We start from the raw sequence: 25,407 nt of genomic DNA on the forward strand, positions 1-25,407 counted from the left end.
GAGTTCGTCCGAGCTTGGTATCCTGGGCTGAACTTGGACCAGCTGAGCACCTGGCGGCAGGAGGCCGACGAGGAGCTGGAGGCGGCGCGGCCGGCTATCGTCCGGCGCGCCTCGGCGATCGCCGAGTACACCGACACCAGTGCCTTTTCCCCTAAGGTGAATGGTGACGGCGTCGCTCAGCCGGAGGAGTGGTTCCGGCTGAACCCGACAGAAGGTGAGGACTCGGTGGAGGAGATTGCTTCCAGCGACGAGGGTGAAGAGGAAGAGGGAGAGGATGGTGAATACGTCGTGCCAGACGGCGAAGCGACCAGCCAGCCTCAGCCTGATCGTGCCTCCAGCAACGAGGCGCGTGCAAACGTGCCGTCTGCAAGAGGTGATGATCATGCCGAGACTCGCCAGCCGGCCACTACTCCAGCCGACACTGTCGTCTCTACCAACCTGCCCGACTCGCCCGTCGTTCCCTTGGCCTGATCCGCCGTCCTTGCTTTTCCTGCTCGTTACTCTTTTGAACAACTTTTATTAAATTTGCGGTGTATTCAAATTATGTTGAATGCTGGCCTTTCGAAGGTATTTTTGTAAATATAATCATGCATGTGTTTGGTTTCCGTTCATGTTTGCTTTTCATCTTTTAGGCTTTTTCCTTTGCCGCCTTCCCCTGGTCGCCGCCTTCCCAGTCGGACAGCTGCTCTGCAGTCTGTGGCTGGAGAAGGACTTGACCATTTTTTTGGGAAGACAAGTACTCGAGCTTTCTTATATTGCAGCAAGGTGAATGGGAAGCCGGCCAGTCGGCTGCTTTGGTAGCCGGTTGGCGGGACGGGAGGCCGGCTTGTGTTATATAAGTTCGTTAGTCCTTAGCCGTTTTTCGTGTGGGCATCCTTTCCTGCCTTTGGCTCTTGCCAGCCGGACGATCGATTCTTCGAGATGCGACTTTTGACGAGTGGGGGCTTGGGTGCCGGCACACTACTTGTCTGACTGCAGGCAGAACTTAGATATAACTTAAGGCGGCGATTCCCCGGGCCGACTGGTCGAACCCGGTGCCGGACGAAAGAAAACAAATGTAGTAACATAATCATAGGCATGATTCTCATCATTCATAGATAAAAGAGGTAGTCCCCGAGTGCTCCTCGGGGGACCCTTTGTCTCATACTTAGTACAAAAGGTAGCGTGGTACATACTTCTTTTTAACTGTAAAATCTTCGGAGGAGATTGGCGTTCCATGGTCGTTCCGACTCCTTGCCCGAATCATGTCTCTTGCGTGCCTTCGGCTTCTGCGCGTCGATTAGGTAGTAGGAGTCGTTGCCTAAAGCTCTGCTGATGATGAAGGGTCCCTCCCAAGGGGCCGAGAGCTTGTGCTGGCCGGCTGTTCGCTGGATCAGCCGGAGCACAAGATCGCCCTCTTGGAACGATCTTGGCTTGACCTTCCGGCTGTGGTAGCGGCGTAGACCCTGCTGATAGATGGCGGACCGGCTGAGGGCTAACAGCAGGCCCTCTTCCAGCAGGTCAACGCTGTCTTCTCGTGCTTCCTTGGCCTCCGCCTCTGTGTACATGGTAACCCGAGGTGAGTCGAACTCGATGTCAGTTGGGATGACAGCCTCGGCACCATATACAAGGAAGAAGGGAGTGAAGCCGGTTGAATTGTTTGGGGTAGTGCACAAACTCCAGAGGACGGCCGGCAGCTCGTCAAGCCAACAGCCGGCCGAATGCTCCAGTGGCACAACCAGTCGGGGCTTGATGCCGGAGAGGATGAGGCCGTTTGCTCGCTCGACCTGGCCGTTTGACTGCGGGTGGGCAACGGATGCTAGGTCCAGCCGGATGCCTTGTGTTGCGCAGAAGCGTGCCAGTGCTCCCTTTGCCAAATTTGTGCCATTGTCAGTGATGATGCTATGCGGTACACCGTACTGGGTTGTGATATCTGCGATGAACGTCACGGCCGTCGGCCAATTCAGCTTCTTGATCGGCATTGCTTCAATCCACTTGGTAAATTTGTCCACAGCAAAGAGCATATGTGTCATGCCGCCGCGTGCCATCTTGAATGGGCCCACCATGTCCAACCCCCAGACGGCAAAAGGCCAGGTGAGGGGGATGGTCTTGAGTGCAGAAGCCGGCAGGTGTTGCTTGGAACTAAAAACTTGGCACCCTTTGCAGTGTTTGACTAGCTCCTTAGCGTCATCCAAAGCAGTCGGCCAGAAGAATCCATGGCGGAAAGCTTTGGCGACGAGTCATCTTGAGGCCGCGTGGTGGACGCATTCGCCTTGGTGGATGTCCTTGAGGATTGCTATGCCCTTTTCTGGCTCGACGCAGCGCTGGAAGACTCCAGTGACGCTGTGCCTAACAAGCTCTTGGTTTACTATTGTGTATGCTCCGGCTCGGCGTTGGACTTGTCTTGTCGAGATCTCGTCAGTTGGCAACTCTTTGTTTACTAAGAAGTTGAAGATGGGCTGGGCCCATGATGGAGCCGTGACTTCTTCTACTGTCAAAACTGGTACTGTGACCAGGGCGGGTGGGCTGGGTGGTGAAGAGTTGGAGTCGGCCACCGCCTGTTGTGTCGATGCAGTCCCCGGGCCGGCTGCAGTAGCCCCCGGGTCGAGTTCCGAAGTTCCTGGGCCGGGTGCGACTATGGCAGTCCCCGGGCCGCCTGTCAAAGTCCCCGAGCCGCCTGCTTGGTTCCCCAAGTCGGAGCTGACCGCATCGGGCCAAGCGGCATGAAGATGGAATTAGATTCTGGAGACGGCTTGATAGACGGCTTGAGGAGGCGGTGGAGAGAAACGCCAACTGGTATAGCTTGTCGGGTGGAGCCTATTCGTGCCAGGGCGTCTGCTTTCCCGTTGTCGGCCCGTGGCACGTGGAGGAACTCACATCTTTCAAAATATCCACTGATTTGCTGTACGAGGAAGCGGTAGCTCGCCATGTTTGCGTCCCTGGCGTCCCAGTCGCCAGATGACTGCTGGACCACCAAATCCGAGTCGCCATAGCACAGGATCCGGCGGATGCCCAGCTCTTTGGCTAGCCGGAGCCCATGTATGAGCGCCTCATACTCGGCCACATTGTTGGAGGCGGCAAAATGAATTTGCAATGTGTACTTGAGCTTGTCGCCCTTGGGAGAGGTGAGGATGATGCCGGCTCCCAAGCCGGTGCACATCTTGGACCCATCGAAGTGCATCCGCCAGTGAGTGGAGTCGGGGGCCGGTGGCAGGTACTGGGTTTCGGCCCAGTCGACGAGGAAGTCGGCCAGTGCTTGGGACTTAATGGTGGTGCGAGGCTGGTAGAAGATCATGTAGGGAGCTAGCTCAATGGCCCATTTTGCCACCCGGCCGGATGCATCCCGGCTGCCTATGATCTCGGCGAGCGGGGCAGTACATACGACCGTGATGGGGTGCTCTTGAAAGTAGGGCTTGAGCTTCTTGGCGGCGAAGTACACACCGTAGCACATCTTCTGGTAGTGTGGGTAGTTCTGCTTCGAGGCGGATAATACTTCGCTTAAATAATACACCAGCCTCTGGACTAGCTGAGCTCGGCCTTCTTCTGGGCGCTGGACCACGATAACTGTGCTGACCACCCGGCTAGTGGCGGCAATGTAAAGGAGCATGGGCTCTTTCTCAGTCAGTGCCGCCAAGACAGGCGGTGTGGTCAGCATTTTCTTTAGCTTGTGGAAATCTTGGTCTGCTTGGTCGTTCCACTCGAAGTGAGTCGACTTCTTCATGAGTCGGTAGAGGGGGAGAGCTTTCTCTTCGAGCCGGCTGATGAAGCGGTTCAGGGAAGCCAAGCATCCGGTGAACTTCTGGACGTCTTGTAGCTTGGTGGGAATCTCCATTCTCTCTATGGCATTGATCTTCACTGGGTTGCATTCGATGCCGCGTTCGGAGACCAGGAAGCCTAGAAGCTGGCCGGCTGGTACTCCGAACACGCATTTCTCGGGGTTGAGCTTGATCTGAAACCGGCACAAGTTTTCAAATGTCTCTCTGAGGTCTTCCAGCAAGGTGACGCGCTTCTCCATCTTCACCACAATATGGTCTACATAGACGTGGGCATTTCTGCCAAGCTGCTTGAGGAGGCATTTCTACATGCAACGCTGAAAAGTGGCACCGGCATTTCTCAAGCCGAATGTCATAGTCAGGTAGCAGAAAACTCCGAATGGTGTGATGAAGGCGGTCTTCAGGCGGTCAGCTGGATCCAACTTTATCTGGTGGTAGCCTGAGTAAGCATCCAAGAAGCTCAACGACTCGCATCCGGCTGTGGAGTCTATTACTTGATCAATCCTTGGCAGGGCGAAGGGATCTTTGGGGCAGGCCTTGTTGAGGCTAGTGTAGTCTATACACATGCGCCACTTGTTATTTTTCTTCAGCACGAGGACCGGGTTGGCGAGCCACTCTGGAAAGAAAACCTCCATAATGAAGCCGGCTGCCAGAAGCCGGGCTATCACTTCTCCTACAATCCTTCTCTTCTCTTCCGATAGTTGGCAGAGGGGCTGTTTGATTGGTTTTGCACCTTCTCGGACATGTAGCTTGTGCTCGGCGAATTCCTTCAAAACACCCGGCATGTCCTTGGGGGACCATGCGAAGATGTCCTGATTCTCACGGAGGAAATCGACGAGCTCGCCTTCCTATTTGCTGTCCAGGTTTGCCCCGATGGTGGCAAACCTTTCTGGGTGCTCCGGGTCCAGAGGTATCTTCTTTGTTTCTTTGGCCGGTTGGAAAGAACCTTGGGCATCACACTTCTTGGGGTCCGGGGACAGGGTCGGCTGCTTGCCGGCCATGGCCACGACTTGATCCAACATCTTCTTCTCTTCAGCAATCACGAGGGACTCGGCCAGCCGGCTACTATCCACCACACACTCGGAGGATTTCTTGTAGTCTCTGGTTATGGTGATGATGCCCTTGGAACTCGGTATCTTCATCTTGAGGTAGGCGTAGTGGGGTACGGCCATGAACTTGGCCAGAGCAGGTCGGCCAAGCAATGCGTGGTAAGGGCTCTCCAGATCCACTACCTCAAAACATACTGCCTCTCGGCGGAAATGATCCTTGTCCCCAAAGAGGACATATATCTTGATCTTGCCGATTGGGGAGCAGGATAGGACGGGTACGATGCCATGGAACATAGTCCGACTGGGCAAGAGTTGCTTCGTCTTGATGCTCAGCTTCTCCATGGTGTCACGGTACAGTATGTTGATGCTGCTCCCGCCATCTATCAGCACGCAGGAGAAATGGGCAGCTCGCCTTTCTATTGCGAGGGTGGCGTCCAAGACCAATGCGTAAGAGCCGGGAGACGGCATCACCTCTGGGTGATCGGCCCGGCTCCAGCTGATAGGCCTTTCTGACCAGTGCATGAACTCGGGGTTGTTGGAGGCAACTGCGTTGACTTCTTGGTGCTGTCGGCGCCGGCTACGCCGATCTTCTGGTTGGCTCGTAAAGACGACGTAGGCGGCATGTTCGTTGGGGAACTCGTCTTGAACAACCCCGACTGCTAGTCGAGCAGCCGGCTGCTGAGGGGCCGGAGGCGGCTGACCAGCAGGCGAAGGCGGCACTATCCCCTTGCCTTTGGAGATTCGCGTGAGCCAGTGGCATTTCCGGGTCGTGTGGTTTGAAGGCTTCGCGCCGCTGTGGAGCTTGCAGGGAGCATCGAGTGCTTGCTCGTAGGAGAAAGCCGGCTGCCAAGCCGGCCTACTGCCTTTCTGCTTCTTGGGCGTGGGCCGCCCTTCGGGTTGTTCGTCTTCAACTGTGGCTACCTGCCGACTGGCCGAAGGCGGCATGGGAGCCTTGCGCTTGTGGTCGTTCTGGTACGGGCGTCGGCTGGAGTCTCCTGCCAGCGTCTTGGGACTCGGAGCGAGCACCTTCCCGGAGGCGTCTACTCGGAGCTTGGTCTTCATTGAGGAATCGGCCGTGGCGTATTTATCAGCTATGACCAGCAGCTCGTCGAGGGTAGTCGGCTCGTCGCAGAGGAGTCGGTGCTTGAGGAGGGTGCCTTCTCCGCACCTGACGGTGAAGTACTCTATAGCTTGAACCTCGTGCACCCCTTCGAAGGAATTGCGGAGCTCGGCCCAATGCGTGAGGTAGTCACGACTTGATTCGTTTGGCCCTTGGACACACAAGGAGAGCTGTCGGGGCTTCGGAGCCCGCTTGTAGGTGCTGGTGAAGTTACGGATGAAGGCTTCTGTGAAGTCTAGCCAGCTGTTGACACTGTAGGGCTTGAGGCTATTGAGCCAGGTGCGCCCCGTGCCTTGGAGCATGAGGGGGACATACTTCACGCCAACACGCCTATTACCGTTCGCTATGCGAACCGCTGTGGAGTAGTCGATCAACCAATCTTCCGGCTTCACGGAGCCGTTGTACTTGGGCGTGTCTCTTGGGAGCGAGAACCCTTTGGGGAAGGGCTCGACGTGGATGCGGGGGCCGAAGCAAGGCGGGCCAACATCATCTTCTTCGTCCAGAGCCAGGGATCGCGCTAGGTGGTCGATCCGGTGGCGGGCGTCATTCTCGCCGACTCCTTCGCGGCGGCCCAGTCGGCAGCTGAGAGTCAGATGCGTGATAGGTGGCGGAGTAGGATATCTCTCCCCACGAGGCAGAGGAGGAGGCGGGTCGCCCCGCCACTCCATAGCTCGAGGGAGGCCTTCTGCGTCACGCTCGATGGAGATTCGAGTCCGGCTGTGGCTGGCAGCCGGCTCCTTTTCTTTCCTTGCGCGGGTGTTGCCCGCAGTTAGCGTTCGGGACGTCGCACCGTGCTCTCGGCGTGGGGGAGGACTTTCGGTGCGGACACCGGCTTCATGCCGCTCTGTGGCTGCGTCGATAAGCTGTTGGATGCGTCTGGTCATGTAGGGGAGCACGTCGGGCCCCAGTCCATTCAGCTCGTCTGCGGCCGCCTGGGCGGTGCGTAGGTTCTCGAGAGGCGTGGCATAGACTAGGCGGTCTACTCCCAGCATGTCGGCGATAGCCGCGCCGCGTTTCTTGATGACGCCGACGCGGCTCGGCCCGTCGGGAAGCGGTGTGCCGCAAGCGGCGCGGTCGACTTCGCGCTGGTGAGCCTCGGCGAGGCATCTCATGGAGGCTAAGCCTCTGGCCCTCCGCAACGAGGGCGAGGCGGCGTGCCTCCAGTGCCTTGGCGTCGACGTCGCCCGGGATGGGGCGGACAAGTCATGCAACACCGTCTGTAGGGCATCGTGGGCGTTTTCGCCAGAGGCGGCGCCATGGCTGATGACCAGTACCTCGGTGATGGCGCTGCCGCTGCTGTCGTCTCGAGGAAGAGGGTCGTTGATGATTACTACGTTGGTGGGGAAGGCGTCAAGCGACGCCGTGTCAAAGTCGACAAGCATTAGGTCGGTGGAGCCAACCGACTCCAAGTCCGCGGCAAGCTCGCCGGGGACGTGGAGTCGGTCGAGGAGGCTGACGAGGTGGCTCTCGGGGCAGCCTGTGCCCGCGTCGGACGCGGGCTCGGCGGAGATGCGAGCCTCGCCAAGAAGGTCGGCGAGGCAGCTCGCCCCGCAGGTATCGGCGACGCCTTGCAGCGCGTCAGGGCAAGCACCATTGGGCGAGCCGGGCTGGCTACGCTCGCTGGGAAGGAAGAGGGTTCCCGTCCAGAACAGGTCTCTGGACGACGGTGCACCTGGCCCCACGGTGGGCGCCAAATGTTGGGTGGTTGGTGCGACATATGCCAACAGGTGGCTTATCATTGTGGGAGCCAACAAAACATCGCCGGTGCCTGGAAACGGGATAAGGCGAAGACATGCACGCCGGCGGATCTTACCCAGCTTCAGAGCTCTCCATGGAGATAACACTGCTATTGCTGCTCTGCAGGGTCTCCGCATGGTCACTAGATCGACAAGTAGCTACAAGCTGCTCCTTGAGCTATTCGGTGAGAGGGAGAATAAGGGCAAGGCTAGCTTACTTCTGCTCTCGATGTGGTGTCTAAAACTCCTCAAAAAGATCTCCCCTTGCATGGGCGCCCTGGGGGTTTATATAGGCCTACCCCCCAGGGGTACAATGGTAATCCAGCTGGGCGTGGGCCCTAGCTGTCTGCGTCTTCGCCCGCCGGCTTCTCCGCCGACCGATGGGGCCCACCGACTGGTGGACCCCGCCGACTGCCGGCCTTCTGGTCGACAGGCCGGTCCCACCGCCTGGGAGTCTTGTCGGGGGCTGGTTACTATTGCCTCGCCTCTGGTGACGAGGACTCTGTCGTGGTAAGCATGGCTATGGTGCCGCCGCCAGGTGGCTTATCGCTGGAGCCTTACCTTGTATTCTTAATGAGGCGCCTCCCTCGAGGGAGGGATCTAGCCGGCTATTGGGAGTCGACATACACCCTAGACCGACTGTGGGAGGCCTGGCCGCCTTTTGGTGTCTCCTTGATGGATGGGGCCCGCCACCCATGGGTCGTACTGACAGCTCACCGTGGGTGACGTCATGGTCAATATGGCAACAGTGCCATGCCGGACGGGTGATGGCCGCCCCGTACAACGCACTGTGGCCATGCGCGTCCCGGGATTCGGGGGTGGCAGGCTTCACTGTAGCCACGCCCCGTCTCATCGCCGTTATGTGGGTGCAGACTCTGAGGGCACAATCTTGGCCGCCTACTGGGGGGCCGGCTTCTTGGAGCCGGCCCTCTCGTGGCCGGCTTCTTGGAGCCGGCCCTCTCGTGGTTTTCTTCACTGGGATTTTAGGGCTGGGCCGCCTTCGTGCAGCCGTCCTGAGAGGTAGCCAGCTGGGGGAAGGCGGCCCCATGCCTTGGATGCTTGGCGGCTTGTTCGGCCTATAATTTTATGGAAAGCCAAGGGGAGCTAGCTAGGCTACACGTGGTCATTTACTCCGACTGCTGGGGTATCCGGACCCTGCCGTCTGTAACGGGACGCGTCATCTTCTCCATTGTAACATCATAAGGGAGTTACACTGGATTGGAGAGACTACACGCACCTCTTTATTGCAATCGCCATGACCTCATCTATCGAGAGTTCGGAGTGGGCGAGCAGCCTGACCTTGCTGATCAACCTCTTTATCTCCGCACTGTCCTCTTCCTTGGGGCTTCAGGGACGCCAGTTGAGGGAGTCCTGGATTAGGGGGTGTTCGGGTAGCCGGACTATACCTTCAGCCGGACTCCTGGACTATGAAGATACAAGATTGAAGACTTCATCCCGTGTCCGGATGGGACTTTCCTTGGCGTGGAAGGCAAGCTTAGCGATGCGGATATTCAAGATCTCCTACCATTGTAACCGACTCTATGTAACCCTAACCCTATCCGGTGTCTATATAAACCGGAGGGTTGTAGTCCGTAGGCAATCAACTCCATACACAACAATCATACCATAGGCTAGCTTCTAGGGTTTAGCCTCCTTGATCTCGTGGTAGATCTACTCTTGTACTACCCATATCATCAATATTAATCAAGCAGGACGTAGGGTTTTACCTCCATCAAGAGGGCCCGAACCTGGGTAAAACATCATGTTCCCTGCCTCCTGTTACCATCTGGCCTAGACGCACAGTTCGGGACCCACTACCCGAGATCCACCGGTTTTGACACCGACTTTGGTGCTTTCATTGAGAGTTCCTCTGTGTCGTCGCCTTTAGGCCCGATGGCTCCTTTGATCATCAACAACGATGCAGTCCAGGGTGAGACTTTGCTCCCCGGACAGATCTTTGTCTTCGGCGGCTTCGCTCTGCGGGCCAATTCGCTCAGCCACCTGGAGCAGATCGAAAGCTACGCCCCTGGCCATCAGGTCAGGTTTGGAAGCCTAAACTACACGGCTGACATCCACGGGGACTTGATCTTCGATGGATTCGAGCCACAGCCAAGCGCGCCGCACTGTCTCGATGGGCATGATATAGCTCTGCCGCCGAACAGCGCCTTGGAGGCCGCATACGCATCGGTTTCGACCATTGATTCGGAGCCTACTACGCCGATCGAGGATCAGCGGTTGGACGCTGCCTCAGGGGCTGCGATCTCAGAGGCGATCGAGCCGAACGCTAGCCCCGCACTCTGCACTACCCGTGACTCCGAGGATCCGGACTCCTCCCCGGACTCCGAACCCCCCGTGCCCCTGCCAATCGAATCCGATTGGGCGCTGATAATGGAGTTCACCACCGCAGACATCTTTCAGCATTCGCCTTTTGGCGACATCCTGAATTCTCTTAAGTCTCTCTCTTTATCAGGAGAGCCCTAGCCGGACTACGGTCAGCGAGGGTGGAATACGGACGATGAGGAAATTCAAAGCCCACCCACCACCCACTTTGTAGCCACTGTCGACGATCTAACCGACATGCTTGACTTCAGCTCCGAAGACATCGACGGCATGGACGACGATGTAGGAGACGAACAGGAACCAGCACCTGTAGGGCGCTGGAAGGCCACCTCATCATATGACATATATATGGTGGACACTCCAAAAGAAGGAGATGGCGATGGAACAGTGGGGGATGACGCCCCCAAGAAACAGCCAAAGCGCCGGCGTCAGGGGCGCCGCTCTAAATCCCGCCAAAACAAAAATGGTGATTCCAACACGGGAGATAATACTACCCCGGATAGTGCCGAAGAACACCCACCTCAGCAAGATTCGGCACAGGAAGATGGAGAAGCCAGCCCTCATGAGAGAGCGGCAGACCGAGAGGTCGAGGACGATAACTATACGCCTCCCTCCGAAGACGAGGCAAGCCTCGATGACGACGAATTCGTCATACCGTCAAACCCCGCTGAACAAGAGCGTTTTAAACGCAGGCTTTTAGCCACGGAAAGCAGCCTCAAGAAAAAGCAGCAACAACTTAGAGCTGCCCAAGATTTGCTAGCTGACAGATGGACTGAAGTCCCGGCGGCCGAAGAGTATAAACTCAAACGCCCCTCCAAGAGTTACCCGAAGCGCAGGCCGCTACCCCGCTCAGAGGAGGAAGCACCTACATCACCAGTGCATGACATGGCAGACCGGCCACCTCGCGGCCGCGACAGAGAGGCCTCTCGGCCCTCCACCCAAGCCATGCCCCGACGCTGCTCAACTAAGGCACGGGAAAATGCGCCCGACCTGCGAGACATACTGGAGGATAAGGCAAGACAAACAAGATCGATCTACGGATCACGCAGGCGCCCTACGGCATGTGACAATGATCTTCACTCCGGATACAACAAATCCGGCCGGGCCAAACACAACAGACATAGCTCTTCCGAGCTGCGTCGTGATATAGCCCAGTACAGAGGCGCCGCACACCCGCTATGCTTCACGAATGAAGTAATGGATCATAAAATCCTAGAGGGTTTCAAACCCGTAAACATCAAATCATACGATGGCACAACAGATCCGGCGGTATGGATCGAGGATTATCTCCTTCACATCCACATGGCACACGGCGATGATCTACATGCCATCAAATACCTCGCGCTCAAACTTAAAGGACCGGCCCGGCATTGTCTTAACAGCTTGCCAGCAGACTCAATCGGTTCTTGGGAGGACCTGGAAGCCGCATTCCTCGACAACTTCCAGGGCACTTACGTGCGACCGCCGGATGCCGACGACTGAAGCCACATAATTCAGCAGACAGAAGAATCGGCCAGACAATTCTGGACACGGTTCCTAACAAAGAAAACCCAGATAGTCGACTGTCCGGACGCAGAGGCCCTAGCAGCCTTCAAGCATAACATCCGCAACGAGTGGCTTGCCCGGCACCTGGGACAGGAAAAGCCAAAATCCATGGCAGCCCTCACGACACTCATGACCCGCTTTTGCGCGGGAGAAGACAGCTGGCTAGCTCGCAGTAACAACTTATCAAAGAACCCTGGTAATTCGGATACCAAGGACAAAAGTGGTAGGACACGTCGGAATAAGCAAAAACGCCGCGTTAACAACGACAGCAATGAAGACATGACAGTCAATGCCGGATTCAAAGGCTATAAATCCGGTCAGCGGAAAAAGCCATTCAAAAAGAATACTCAGGGCCCGTCCAGTTTGGACCGAATACTCGATCGCTTGTGCCAGATACATGGCACCCCCGAAAGGCCAGCCAATCACACTAACAGGGATTGTTGGGTGTTCAAGCAGGCAGGCAAGTTAAGGGCCAAAAACAGAGACAAGGGGCTGCACAGCGATGATGAGGAGCCGAAGCCGCCGAACAACAATGGACAGAAGGGCTTTCCCCCACAAGTGTGGACGGTGAACATGATATACGCAACCCACATTCCCAAGCGGGAGCGGAAGCGTGCGCTACGGGACGTATACGCGATGGAGCCAGTCGCCCCAAAGTTCAACCCATGGTCCTCCTGCCCGATCACTTTTGATCGAAGGGACCATCCCACTAGCATCCGTCATGGCGGCTTCGCCGCATTGGTTCTCGACCCAATCATCGATGGATTTCATCTCACAAGAGTCCTCATGGACGGCGGCAGTAGCCTGAACCTGCTTTATCAGGATACAGTGCGGAAAATGGGCATAGATCCCTCAAGGATTAAGCCCACAAGAACGACCTTTAAAGGCGTTATACCAGGTGTAGAAGCCAACTGTACAGGCTCAGTAACACTTGACGTGGTCTTCGGATCCCCGGACAATTTCTGAAGCGAAGAGTTAATCTTCGATATAGTCCCGTTTCGCAGTGGCTATCACGCCCTGCTCGGATGTACCGCATTCGCAAAATTCAATGCGGTGCCGCACTACGCATATCTCAAGCTCAAGATGCCAGGCCCTCGAGGAGTAATTACGGTCAACGGAAACACCGAAAGCTCCCTCCGTACGGAGGAGCATACGGCGGCTCTCGCAGCGGAGGTACAAAGTAGCCTTCTCAGGCAATTCCCCAGTCCAGCCATTAAAAAGCCAGACACTGCCAAGCGTGCCCGGAGTAACCCACAGCAGGACCGCCTGGCACACTCTGAGCAAGCGTAGCAATGCGGCCCCAACCCCAGCCTTCGCGACATAGCGAAACCAGTACCTCGTGTACATAACTATGCCCTTGAAATACCATGGGCACAGGGGAAGGGGCTCAATAACGGCACGCCCAAAATACGGCTTAAAATGTACTAGGGGCTGCCGGATTCTTTTTTTAATTTTTTCTTACTTTCAGGACTCCATACTTCGGACGACTTGTTCGGCAATTCGACTGCCGCACAAATGATGCAAGATCCAGGGAGGCAGACAAGCCATGCCGCATTATGGAACTCCCAGGTGGTCTCTATTACGAGCGGTATACCTGTTTTAAATACAATTCCGCGGCCTGCCCCTGGTCAGGACATACTGAATAGTCCAATATCTTTTGCTTACCGCACTATTTGTATCGTTCGGCTTTGATAAATAGCCTCTCTATAAACAATGCATAGCTTTTGTCTATTTTCTACATTACTCTCTTTTATATATGTTCATTAATGACATGTTGCACCCGTACACCATGGTACGGCAAGTACACCAGGGGCTTCAGTACCCTTTAATATGGTGTGAGAAGTCCGTACACTTTCACAAGTGCGGCACCCCGAACTTATAGCACTATATGCATCGGCTCCGAATCATGATTTGGGTCAATAGTTGGGTTTGCCCGGCTCCTATGTTTTGGTGCCTTACGTTCTGCTATATCGGCTAAGGTAGCACTAGGAGAACCACTGCGATTGTGCCCCGGTTGAGCTGGGTTAAGCACCTCAGTGGAGAAAGCTAAAACTGACTGTCATGATGAGGCGAGAGACCGGTCGCTGTTCGAGAGGTTTTTCGAGTCCCTAAAGACTTATGCCGCTTCAAGCGAGGAGCCGGATTTGTCTGGCCAAGGCGTGGATAGCGCCTCGAACTCGGTCTTCCGAACTAGGGGCTTCGCCGAAATTTAAAATTATAAAGTTCTATGGCTAAGTGAGTGTGTTCAAGCATTATAGTCCGATTGCCTAGTTCGTTGTGCTGAGCGCCTCCCTCGAAGGACCCAACTATGGGAAAAAGAGCGCTCAAGTTTATCCCGAACACCCCAGCACTAGTGGCATGGGGGCAGAAGCCGACGACTGGCCATCTCTCAATTTTTTGATAAACGGCCGCACAGAAAATAATATTTTAAATTCAACAAACATTGCTTAAGCGCCCATGAACAAGTTTTCAGCGCACAGGATAAAAACGAGCGAGTTTATTCAAAAATTACATCCTTGGTACATTCATCCGCCACAAGGCGGGCACCCGCAAGAACATCCTTGTAATAGTTCTCGGGCTTGCGATGCTCCTTCCCCGGCGGCGGCCCGTCCTTCACAAGCTTCTCACCGTCCAGCTTACCCCAGTGCACCTTTGCACGGGCAAGGGCTCGACGGGCACCTTCGATGCAGACGGAGCGCTTGATGACCTCGAGCCTTGGACAGGCCTCCACCAGCCGCCGCACCAGCCCGAAGTAGCTCCCAGGCAGGGCCTCTCCAGGCCACAGCCGAACTATGAAGCCCTTCATGGCCTGTTCGGCCGCCATGTGGAGCTCGACCAGCTGTTTTAGCTGGTCGCTCAAGGGCACAGGGTGTCCGGCCTCAGCATACTGAGACCAGAACACCTTCTCCGTCGAGCTGCCCTCTTCAGCTCGGTAGAATGCGGTGGCGTCGGATACGCTGCGGGGAAGATCTGCGAATGCCCCTGGAAAACTCCAGATTCGGGTAAGTAACAAGTAGTTTACTTTTATATTTCTACTTTGCATAAAGAATGCCTTACCCGCCGCTATCTTCTTCATCTCCTCCAACTCTTGGAGGGCCTTTTGGGCTTCGGCCTTGGCAGACTTGGCAGTCTCAAGGGCCGCCGCGAGCTCGGACGCTTGGGTCTTTGACTCAAGCTCCAAACTCTCATGTTTTTTCATGAGAGCCTGAAGCTCTTGCTGCACCTCGCCGACCTGAGCCCCAAGTTTCTCTCGCTCGGTGCGCTCCGCGGCCGTTTTCTTTTTGGCCTCGGACAACGCCTACTTGAGGGTCGCCACCTCAGTCGTGGCCCCTATAATAAGCAGTGCACTCCTGTTATTTTTTGCAATCACGCCTCTCTATAGGCACTTTTTTTGTAAGGTATTTCCTACCTTCTTTTTCCTCGAGCTGCCGCTTGGCAAGGCCGAGCTCTTGCTCGGTCCGCTTGAGGTCCTGTTTCAGCACACCCACCTCCGCAGTCAGTGTGGCGGTGGAAAGCAGCGAAGCCTGCATACGCATATTGACTCTTTTTGTTAGACTCCTGTGAAATTTAATAGATCCTCTATTTGGCTTTTCTTTCCGAACGCCAAATAGAGCATTAGGGGCTACTGTCTATGCGGTAATATTTTTACATATTTTTACTTACCTCGAAGCCTGTTAGAAGACTAGCGCAAGCTTCAGTCAGTCCGCTCTTGGCGGACTGAACCTTCTCGGATCACCGTACTCATAATAGTACAGTGCCCCTCGTCGATGGAGGCGCCGTCAAGCACCTCCAGCAGATTGTCCGGCACCTCCGGTTGGACGGAGGCCGCCGGCTCAGAAGGATTGCTCCTCTTGGAAGGAGTTCGCCTACCGCGGTCCGGAACTGTGGAAGATTCCGGCGCGGTGTCCGGCACAAAGCCGGACTTGGAGCCCTGGGGGGCCTTATCCCCTTCACTTCTGGAGTCCGGGAGGTTGCCTTGCGGCTCCTCCGGGACCACCTCCTCCTACCCCAGAGCTTGTCGCGACGCCACTTCAGCGTCGTCTACAGTGCGGGGGGAGACAGCAGGCGGAACTGAGTTCACGTCCGATGAGTCCAGGGAGCCGCCCGACGATTCGTCGAATTCGGCCTGGGGCGGACTGCATAATTACATTCGACATCAGGGAAAGCTGTGCAACAAAGGAACATCATGAGTTATTATGATATCCGAACTTACGATTTCGCCGGATGCTTGGCCCTGTTTGGCCACTCCTCTTTGCCCTCTTCGGCGTTGGGGGCGTAGTCCGGCGGAGGGGTCTTCCTTTTCCTAGACCCCTCGGCCTCCCCCGTTGGGGCGGCCTTCCTCTTCTCTCCTCCCTCCGCTGGGGGGGGGGAGAGTTTTCTTCTTCCTCCTCCTCGTTCTCACGGGAGGAGAGCGTCTCGGACTCGTCGGATGACGAGTCCGACACCACCACATTACGAGCACTCTTTCGAGTCCCCGTGGCCTTCTTCTCCGGCACCACATAAGGCGCCGGAACCAGCAGCTTCACTAGGAGAGCAGGGGCTGGGTCTTCGGGCAAGGGAGCCGGACAGTTAATCGATCCGGACTGCGCCTGCCAAGCCTATCAAAGGTGAGGGAGTTTAGATCCCGCATAGAGTCAGACTATGAAAAAACATAACATCTTGTAAAAGGTGAAAATAGCTTACCTCGCTAGCGTGACGCCGCGAGCTGTATCCGCGGTCCTCGGAAGCGGATGTGGGAGCCTCGGCGCCTTTGGTTAGCACCTTCCAGACGTCTTCATACGTCGTGTCGAAGAGCCTGTTAAGGGTTTGGTGCTGCGCCGGGTCGAATTCCCAGAGATTAAAGTCCCGTTGTTGACACGGGAGGATCCGGTGGACGAGCATAACCTGGACTACATTGACGAGCTTGATCGGCTTGCTCACCAGGGACTGGATGCATGTCTGCAGTCCGGTCACCTCTTTTTCATCGCCCCACGACAGGCCCGTCTCTTTCCAGGACATAAGCCACGTGGGGGGTCCGGATCGGAACTCGGGGGTTGCGATCCATTTCGGATCGTGCGGCTCGGTGATGTAAAACCACCACGATTGCCACCCCTTTAGGGTCTCCACGAAGGAGCCCTCGAGCCATAGGACGTTGGCCATCTTGCCCGCCATGGCGCCTCCGCACTCTGCCTGGCCGCCGCGCACCACCTTGGGCTTGACGTTGAAGGTCTTGAGCCAGAGGCCGAAATGGGGGCGGATGCGGAGGAAAGCCTCGCACACGACGATAAACGCCGAGATGTTGAGGATGAAGTTCGGGGCCAGATCGTGGAAATCCAGGCCGTAGTAGAACATGAGCCCCCGGACAAATGGGTGGAGTGGAAAACCCAGTCTGCGGAGGAAGTGGGGGAGAAATACTACCTTCTCATGGGGCCTTGGGGTGGGGAGAAGCTGCCCCTCCTCGGGAAGCCGGTGCGCGATGTCTTTGGACAAGTATCCGGCCTTCCTTAGCTTTTTGACATGGCCCTCCGTGATGGAGGAGACCATCCACTTGCCTCCCGCTCCGGACATTGCTGAAGAAGGTTGAGGTGGGAAGTGCGGGCTTGGGCGCTGGAGCTCGAGTGCGCATGAGATGGATAGGCAAAGGAGGAAAAAGGCATGGGTAAAAAGGTGGATCTTTATCCCCTTATATGGGCGGATGCGGTTGTGCGTCCCCACCTGCCTGGTAAAACTCGCTTGCCTCCAAAGCGCCGTGATAAGTGGCGCGATTGGATTATCCACGTCCGTATTGATGAGAATCCCGTAAAGGGGGTACACGATCTCTGCTTTGACAAGACGTGCCAAGGAAACCGCCTCGCAAAACATGCTGAGGTGGAAAAGTAAAAACGATTCGAGTAAAGGACTTGGCTGTAGTGTGATGATGCACTGCGGAATACGTCAGCAGATCTGATTTGTGTTAATATTATTCTCTCTATGGCAATATGTGGAAGCTTATTTTGCAGAGCCGGACACTACTTTTGGTGTTTACAATCTTCTATGAAGGACTTGGAGGAGGAACCCGCCTTGCAATGCCGAAGACAATTTGCGCGCCGGACTCGTCGTCATTGAAGCCTGGTTCAGGGGCTACTGAGGGAGTCCTGGATTAGGGGGTGTTCGGGTAGCCGGACTATACCTTCAGCCGGACTCCTGGACTATGAAGATACAAGATTGAAGACTTCGTCCCGTGTCTGGATGGGACTTTCCTTGGCGTGGAAGGCAAGCTTGGCGATGCGGATATTCAAGATCTCCTACCATTGTAACCGACTCTGTGTAACCCTAACCCTATCCGGTGTCTATATAAACCGGAGGGTTGTAGTCCGTAGGTAATCAACTCCATACACAACAATCATACCATAGGCTAGCTTCTAGGGTTTAGCCTCCTTGATATCGTGGTAGATCTACTCTTGTACTACCCATATCATCAATATTAATCAAGCAGGACGTAGGGTTTTACCTCCATCAAGAGGGCCCGAACCTGGGTAAAACATCATGTTCCCTGCCTCCTGTTACCATCTGGCCTAGACGCACAGTTCGGGACCCACTACCCGAGATCCGCCGGTTTTGACACCGACACCAGTTGAGGCGCTTCTTTAGAGGAGCGCTGGAAAATTCAGGGAGGCCGTGCCTGACTAGATCCGGCAGCGGAACATCGTCCATATAGAACCATTCCGAAGACCACTGCGGGTATGCCTCTTTAGGTGTTCCTACAAGGTATCCGGATCTGGTAATACGCCATACTTCGGCACCGCCCACTTCAAATATGGAACCCCCTTGGTGGCGGGGAACGAGGCAGAAGAATTTCCTCCATAATCCAAAATGGGCATCGATGCCTAGGAATAGCTCGCAGAGGGCAACAAAACCTGGGATATGCATAATCGAACCTGGGGTGAGGTTTTGCAGTTGGATGCCGCAAAATTCCAATAACCCCCGGAGGAAGGGATGGATTGGAAATCCTAGTCCCCGCAACATAAATGGGATGAAGCACACCCTCTCCTCCTTATTTGGGTTGGGGAAGTTCTCAGCCATCGCGTCATTGCCTATTGAATATAATCCTGCTCGAACGAGGACTAGATCTGCAAGTGGGAGGTAGCCCTACGTCTGGAGCCGACTTAATTGAAGATGAGGCATGGAGCAACTTTGCCAATCACCCTCTTGAGGGCCATGGGGGCGCGAAGAGGAGCCTAGGGCTTCGTCCATGATGGAAGGCTTTGTTTATGGCTAGACTTGGCCGTTTTCCTTCTGCGCGATGTGAGATGGCATTTGGAGATCCATATCTCCTTATGTAGATGCCATCCGAGCGTAGTGAAGGGCTTATTTGCGAAAAAGCATGGACCGTTTGTATTCGCCTGGCACGTGAAAATCGAAGCGCCGACAGGGGGATCATAAAAGACATCGAGGTTATCCCCGGATTGTCATTGGTCATAATGAAGAACCCGCCTTGCAAAGCCGAAGACATGGGCCGAATATTACATCATCATTGAAGGCAAGTTTGGGGGCTACCGAGGGAGTCCTGGATTATGGGGTCCTCAGGTGTCCGGGCTGTGTAGCATGGGCCGAACTGATGGGCCATGAAGATAGAAGATAGAAGGCCTTCCCCCGTGTCCGGGTGGGACTCTCCTTTGCGTGGATGGCAAGCTTAACGCTCGGATGTGTAGTTTCCTTTCTCTGTAAACTGACTCTCTACAACCCTAGGCCCCTCCGGTGTCTATATAAACTAGAGGGTTTAGTCCGTAGAGGCTATCATAAATCATATAGGCTAGACATCTAGGGTTCAGCCATTACAATTTCGAGGTAGATCGACTCTTGTAACCCCTATACTCATCAAACTCAACCAAGCAGGACGTAGGGTATTACCTCCATTAAGAGTGCCCGAACATGGGTAAACATCGTGTCCCCCTTGTCTCCTGTTACCTTCGATCCTCAAATGCACAGTTCGGGACCCCCTACCCGAGATCAGCCAATTTTGACACCGACAATCATGCTCTTGTTGTATCTCGTGTGCTCAATTACGAGAAGGCTAAACTTGGGGTTGACCATGCTTGACTCAAGGAGGAGTTTTATATACTTGACAAGGCTCACAAGGCCTTGAAAGGTGCTCATGCTATCCTCAAAGAGTCTCATGATCAACTCAAGTGAAGCTAACCAAGGAGATAGCCACATTTCCTCATATGGTTTTAATTGATAATGCAAATGCTACTAAACCGTGTTGTGAGCATGTGCATCTTGTGGAGGAGAATGCCAAGTTGAAGGAGCAACTTGAGAAAGGCCTTGTGTCTTGCATACAAGGTGAGAAGAACCTCAACGGCCTTTTGAGCAATCAAAAGGAAGTTGTGGGCAAGGAGGGAATTGGGTTTGCGCCCAAGTCCAAGAACAAGAAGAAGAATGATAAGGCCAAACAACCTCCTCGTCTCAAGAAAACTTTTGTGAAGGAGGGATAGGGTGCTTCTTTGGAGAAGAAGAACAATGTGAAGGGTGGTCGTATCAAGAAGGACAATCCCAACCCTTCCAACAAAGCTGGCGACTTTAACCCTTCTTATGTGTTATGTCGTGCTAGTGATGGGCATGTTTATGCCAAATTTGTTGATTCTCCTTATGAGTACATTGAATGGTCTATTTTGGTTCCTAAGACCCTTGTTACTAACATTGAAGGACCAATTACAAAATGGGTACCTAAAACCAAGCATTGATCTCTTGTAGGTGTTTGCTTCCGACAGGGGATCATGGTTGCTCGATAGTGGAGCCACAAATCATATGACCGGAAGCAAGGACTTGGTGGTGGATGTGCACAAGGTTTCATCTATACCCACCAATGTCGAGTGGGGTGATGCCTCATGTTCTAAGGTATTGGGGCTTGGCAAGGTTGTCATTTATCATGATCTCATGACCGAGAAAGTCATGCTTGTTGAGTCCCTTGCATACAACTTACTTTTCGTTCATCAACTTGCACTCATGGGCTTTGCCACCTTCTTTGATATTCATACCATGGCCCTCTTGTGGATCAAGACTCTTAAAGTAGCCTTTGTTGGGCATGTCGAGAATGGTCTATATGTGATTAACTTTTCAGAGCAACCCACTTAGACTGCGACATGCCTAATGGCTAAAGTTGATGTGGGATGGCTTGGGCATCGCCGTTTAGCCCATGTCAATATGAGATCCTTGCAAAGTCTTCTCAAGGGGTACCATGTCCGTGGACTAACAAATGTTATTTTTGCCAAAGATCGTGCTTGCAGTGCTTGTATCAAAGGAAAGCTACATGAGAAGGCTTACCCACCCACGACTATCATCTACTCAAAGAGGCCCTTGGAGCTCCTTCACATGCATCTCTTTGGGCCTCCATCCTTTGGTAGTCTTGGGGGTATAAAGTATTGCTTGGTGACTATGGATGATTACTCAAGATACACTTGGGTATATTTCTTCAAGAGGAAGAGTGAGACCCAACAAACCGTCATCTACTTTGCAAATGAAGCTCAACGTCAACACAATGCAAAGATCTTGACAATAAGAAGTGATAACGGCACCTAGTTCAAGAACTAAACCTTGGATGAGATTCGTAGTGATGAGGGGATCAAGCATCAATATTCAGCACCTTGGACCCCTCAACAAAATGGTGTAGTGAAGAGGAAGAACCGGACATTGATGGATGCGGCAAGGACCATGATGGCAGAGTTCAAGTCTCCATTCAACTTTTGGGCCGAAGCCATCAACACCGGTTGTCATGCATCCAATCGGCTCTATCTCCACAAAGGCTTGGACAAGAATCCATATGAGACACTCACCGACAAAAAGCCCAACCTCAAGTACTTCCGGGTGTTCGGGTGTAAGTGTTTCATTCTCAAGAAAGGTGTTCGTTTGTCTAAATTTGAGGCTAGAGCTCACGAGGGCATATTTGTTGGTTATGCTACAAACTCTCATGCTTACTGTGTCCTCAACAAGTCCACTGGACTCATTGAGGAGACGTGTAACGTGGAGTTTGATGAGAATAAAGGCTCCCAAGTGGAGCAAAGTGGTACTTGTGAAGTAGGTGATGAAATTCCTCCCCAAGCCATAAGAAGAATGGGTGTTGGTCATATCCTACCCATTGAGGAACCCCTTGTGGCCGAAGGAGAAGGACAATGTTCCACTCAAGTGGAGCCATCACCGACCCAAGACCCACACGCTTTCGAAGAACATGGTGAAGGCCCTCAACCAAATGAACAAGATCAACCTCAAGATGGTGGTGAACCACCAAGTGATGCCCAAGGTCAAGTTCTCACCACTGAGCAAGTTCAAGATCAAGAGCAATCTCAAGATCAGGAACAAGCTCAAGACGACGCTCAAGATGATCAACTGACTGCTCCTCAACTCTCTCCTGAGGAGGAATTGGAAAGTCGTGCCAAAATTGCATCCAAGCTCACCACCAATGATCATCTCATGACAAATGTGCTTGGAAGCTTAAGAAAGAGGGTAAGCACTCGTAGACAATTGACAAACTATTTTGAACATCACGCATTTGTTTCTTGTGTTGAACCCCAAAAGGTCTATGAGGCGCTCGAGGATCTGGATTGGATTAATGCCATGCATGAAGAACTCAACAACTTTGAGCACAACAAGGTGTGGATATTGGTGCCAAGGCCAAAGGAGAACCATAATGTTATTGGAACCAAGTGGACATTCAAGAACAAGCAATATGCTCATGGGATTATCGTTCGCAACAAGGATTGTTTGGTAGCATAAGGATACTCTCAAGTCGAGGGTATCAACTAGGTGAAATCTTTGCTCCTGTTGCTTGCCTTGAATCTATTCATTTGTTGATTGCTTATGCTTCTCATCATAACTTCAAGTTGCAACAAATGGATGTGAAGAGTGCTTTTCTTAATGGTCCTATTAATGAGATGGTGTATGTCAAACAACCCTCAGGGTTTGAGGATCCCGAGTTCCCCAATCATGTGTACCAACTTGATAAGGCACTCTATGGCCTTAAACAAGCCCCACGTGCATGGTATGAGCACCTTGCCGAGTTGTGGCAAGATCGTGGGTTTGAAATTGGGAAAATTGACAACACTCTTTTTACTAAGAAGGTCAAAGGGGAGTTGTTTGTATGCCAACTATATGTTGATGATATTATCTTTGGTTCTCCTAACAAAGCTTTCAATGAGGAGTTTGCCGCTCTCATGACCTCGAAGTTCAAGATGCCCATGATGGGAGAGTTGAAGTTCTTTCTCGGGTTCAAAATCAAACAAAGAAGAGAAGGAACCTTCATCAACCAAGCCAAAACACTCAAGAAATTCTCAAGAGATTCATGCTAAGTGATGTCAAGCCGACTTCCACTCCAATGCTCGTCAAATGCCAACTTGACATAGTGAAAGTGCAACTATCCCTGGGTAGTTTTGGTAATTCCTAACAACATATAGCTCACTGAGCTAAATGCTATTTCAAGATAAATATTTCAGGAAAGCTCAATGATTGGCATGTCATGGATTAGAAAGTGGACCCCTCACAATGCTAAGGAGAAAAGGATTCGCTCGAGCTCAAAGCACAAGACTCTACATTTTCATTTTAGTGATCCAAGATCACATTGAGTCCATAGGAAAAGCCAATACTATCAAGAGGGGGTGAGGTGTTGCTTAATGAGTTTCTTGCTCAAAATGTGTAGTGATATGATCCAAAGCCCTCAACTACTTTCTCATATCCACATATGTCCCAAACCAAAAGTCAAACTCAGCCCTACCGAAACTTTATATCCGGAGCCACCGAGTTCTCTTGACATAGCCACTGCCAGAAACCCTAGTCTTTTCGGTCTCACCGATAGGGATCTCGGTCTCACCGAGATGGGATTGTAATCCCTCTGTTTCCCTTCGTAACGTTTCGGTCAAACCGAGACGAGCGATCGGTCCCACCGAGATTGCAATGCAAACTCTCTGTTTCCCTTTCGTAACGTTTCGGTCCAACCGAGATGAGCGAATCGGTCCCATCGAGTTTGCCTGACCAACTCTCTGTTTGTCTATTACCAAAATCGGTCCCACCGAGTTTGTGTAAACGGTCTCACCGAGATTAGTTATGCCCTAACCCTAAAGAAATCGGTCCCACCGAGTTGACGTGTCGGTCCCACCGAAAATCATAACATTCACATTTTGAACTAAATCGGTCCGACCGAGTTTCATGATTTGGTCCTACCGAGTTTGGTAAATTGTGTGTAATAGTTAGATTTTGTGTGGAGGCTATATATACCCCTCCACCCACTCTTCATTCATGGAGAGAGCCATCAGAACGTGCCTATACTTCCAACATAAATTTTCTGAAAGAGAACCACCTACACTTGTGTTGAGGTCAAGATATTCCACCCCAACCACATAAATCTTGATCTCCAGCCTTCCCCAAGTTGGTTTCCACTCAAATCTTCTTTCCACCAAATCCAATCCTATGAGAGAGAGAGAGAGTTGAGTGTTGGGGAGACTATCATTTGAAGCACAAGAGCAAGGAGTTCATCATCAACACACCATTTGTTACCTCTTGGAGAGTGGTGTCTCCTAGATTGGCTAGGTGTCACTTGGGAGCCTCTGTCAAGATTGTGGAGTTGAACCAAGCAGTTTGTAAGGGCAAGGAGATCACCTACTTCGTGAAGATGTACCCGAGTGAGGCAAGTCCTTCGTGGGCGACCGCCATGGTGGGATAGACAAGGTTGCTTCTTCATGGGTGGAGCCCTCCGTGCACTCTCGCAACCGTTACCCTTCGTGGGTTGTAGTCTCCATCAACGTGGATGTACGATAGCACCACCTATTGGAACCACAGAAAAAAAATCTCCATGTGAACATTGCGTTTGCTCTCTCAAACTCCTCCCTTTACCTTCATATGCAATTGTTTTACTTTCCGTTGCTATACTCTTAGAATTGCATGTGTAGGTTGATTGCTTGACTTGTGCAAAGTTGCTAAAATCTTCCAAGAACTAAAATTGGGAAAAGGCTAGATTTTTATTTGGTCAAGTAGTCTAATCACCCCCCCTCTAGACATACTTTCGATCCTACAAGTGGTATCAGAGCTTTGGTCTCCATTTGCTTTGATTTCCATAGCTTTTGGTGGTCATAGCCTTGGTTTCACAACCTAGGAGAGTATTGCGTCTAGCGAGGGAAATTACCACCATAGAGGTCCTTACTTTGATGGTACAAATTTGCTAGTTGGAAGCATAAGATGAAAATGCATATTCTTGGACATAACCCGGCCGTTTGGGCTATTGTGTGTATTGGCTTGCAAGGTGAATTCTTTGATGCGAGAGAACCAAACCGTGAAGCTACTGCGGAAGAGTTGAAGATGCTGCAATACAATGCTCAAGCTTGTGATATTCTCTTCAACGGATTGTGCCCCGAAGAATTCAACAAAATCAGCCGTCTTGAGAATGCAAAGGAAATTTGGGATACTTTGATTGATATGCACGAAGGTACCGACTCCGTCAAGGAATCCAAATTGGAGGTGCTTCAAAGTCAACTTGACAAGTTCAAAATGAAGGATGGTGAAGGCGTCGCTGAAATGTACTCTAGGCTTGCTCTCATCACAAATGAGATTGTCGGCTTAGGAAGTGAAGAGATGACCGATAGATTCAGCATCAAGAAGATCTTAAGAGCCTTGGATGGAAAATATGATACCGTGTGCACATTGATCCAAATGATGCCCAATTACAAAGATCTCAAGCCAATGGAAGTCATTGGAAGAATTGTTGCTCATGAGATGTCACTCAAGGATAAGGAAGAGCTCCACAACAAGACAAGTGGTGCTTACAAAGGCTCATGTGAAACTCCCACATCATCAAGTGAGAAGAAAACATACAAGAGAAGAATTGAGTCTAATGGTGAAGAACTTCAACAAATTCTACAAGTCAA

The 25,407-nt window shown here is 52.8% G+C and overlaps 1 pseudogene; it reads right to left on the bottom strand.

The window, feature by feature from the left end:
• Positions 1-628: 628 nt before the first annotated feature.
• LOC147975052 (uncharacterized) lies at positions 629-3,139 on the bottom strand (annotated as a pseudogene).
• Between the last annotated feature and the right edge of the window lie 22,268 nt (positions 3,140-25,407).

This window comes from Triticum urartu, chromosome 4A (genome assembly GCF_056163025.1).
Source record: "Triticum urartu cultivar PI428250 chromosome 4A, HENAU_Tu73, whole genome shotgun sequence".
Lineage (NCBI taxonomy): Eukaryota > Viridiplantae > Streptophyta > Magnoliopsida > Poales > Poaceae > Triticum > Triticum urartu.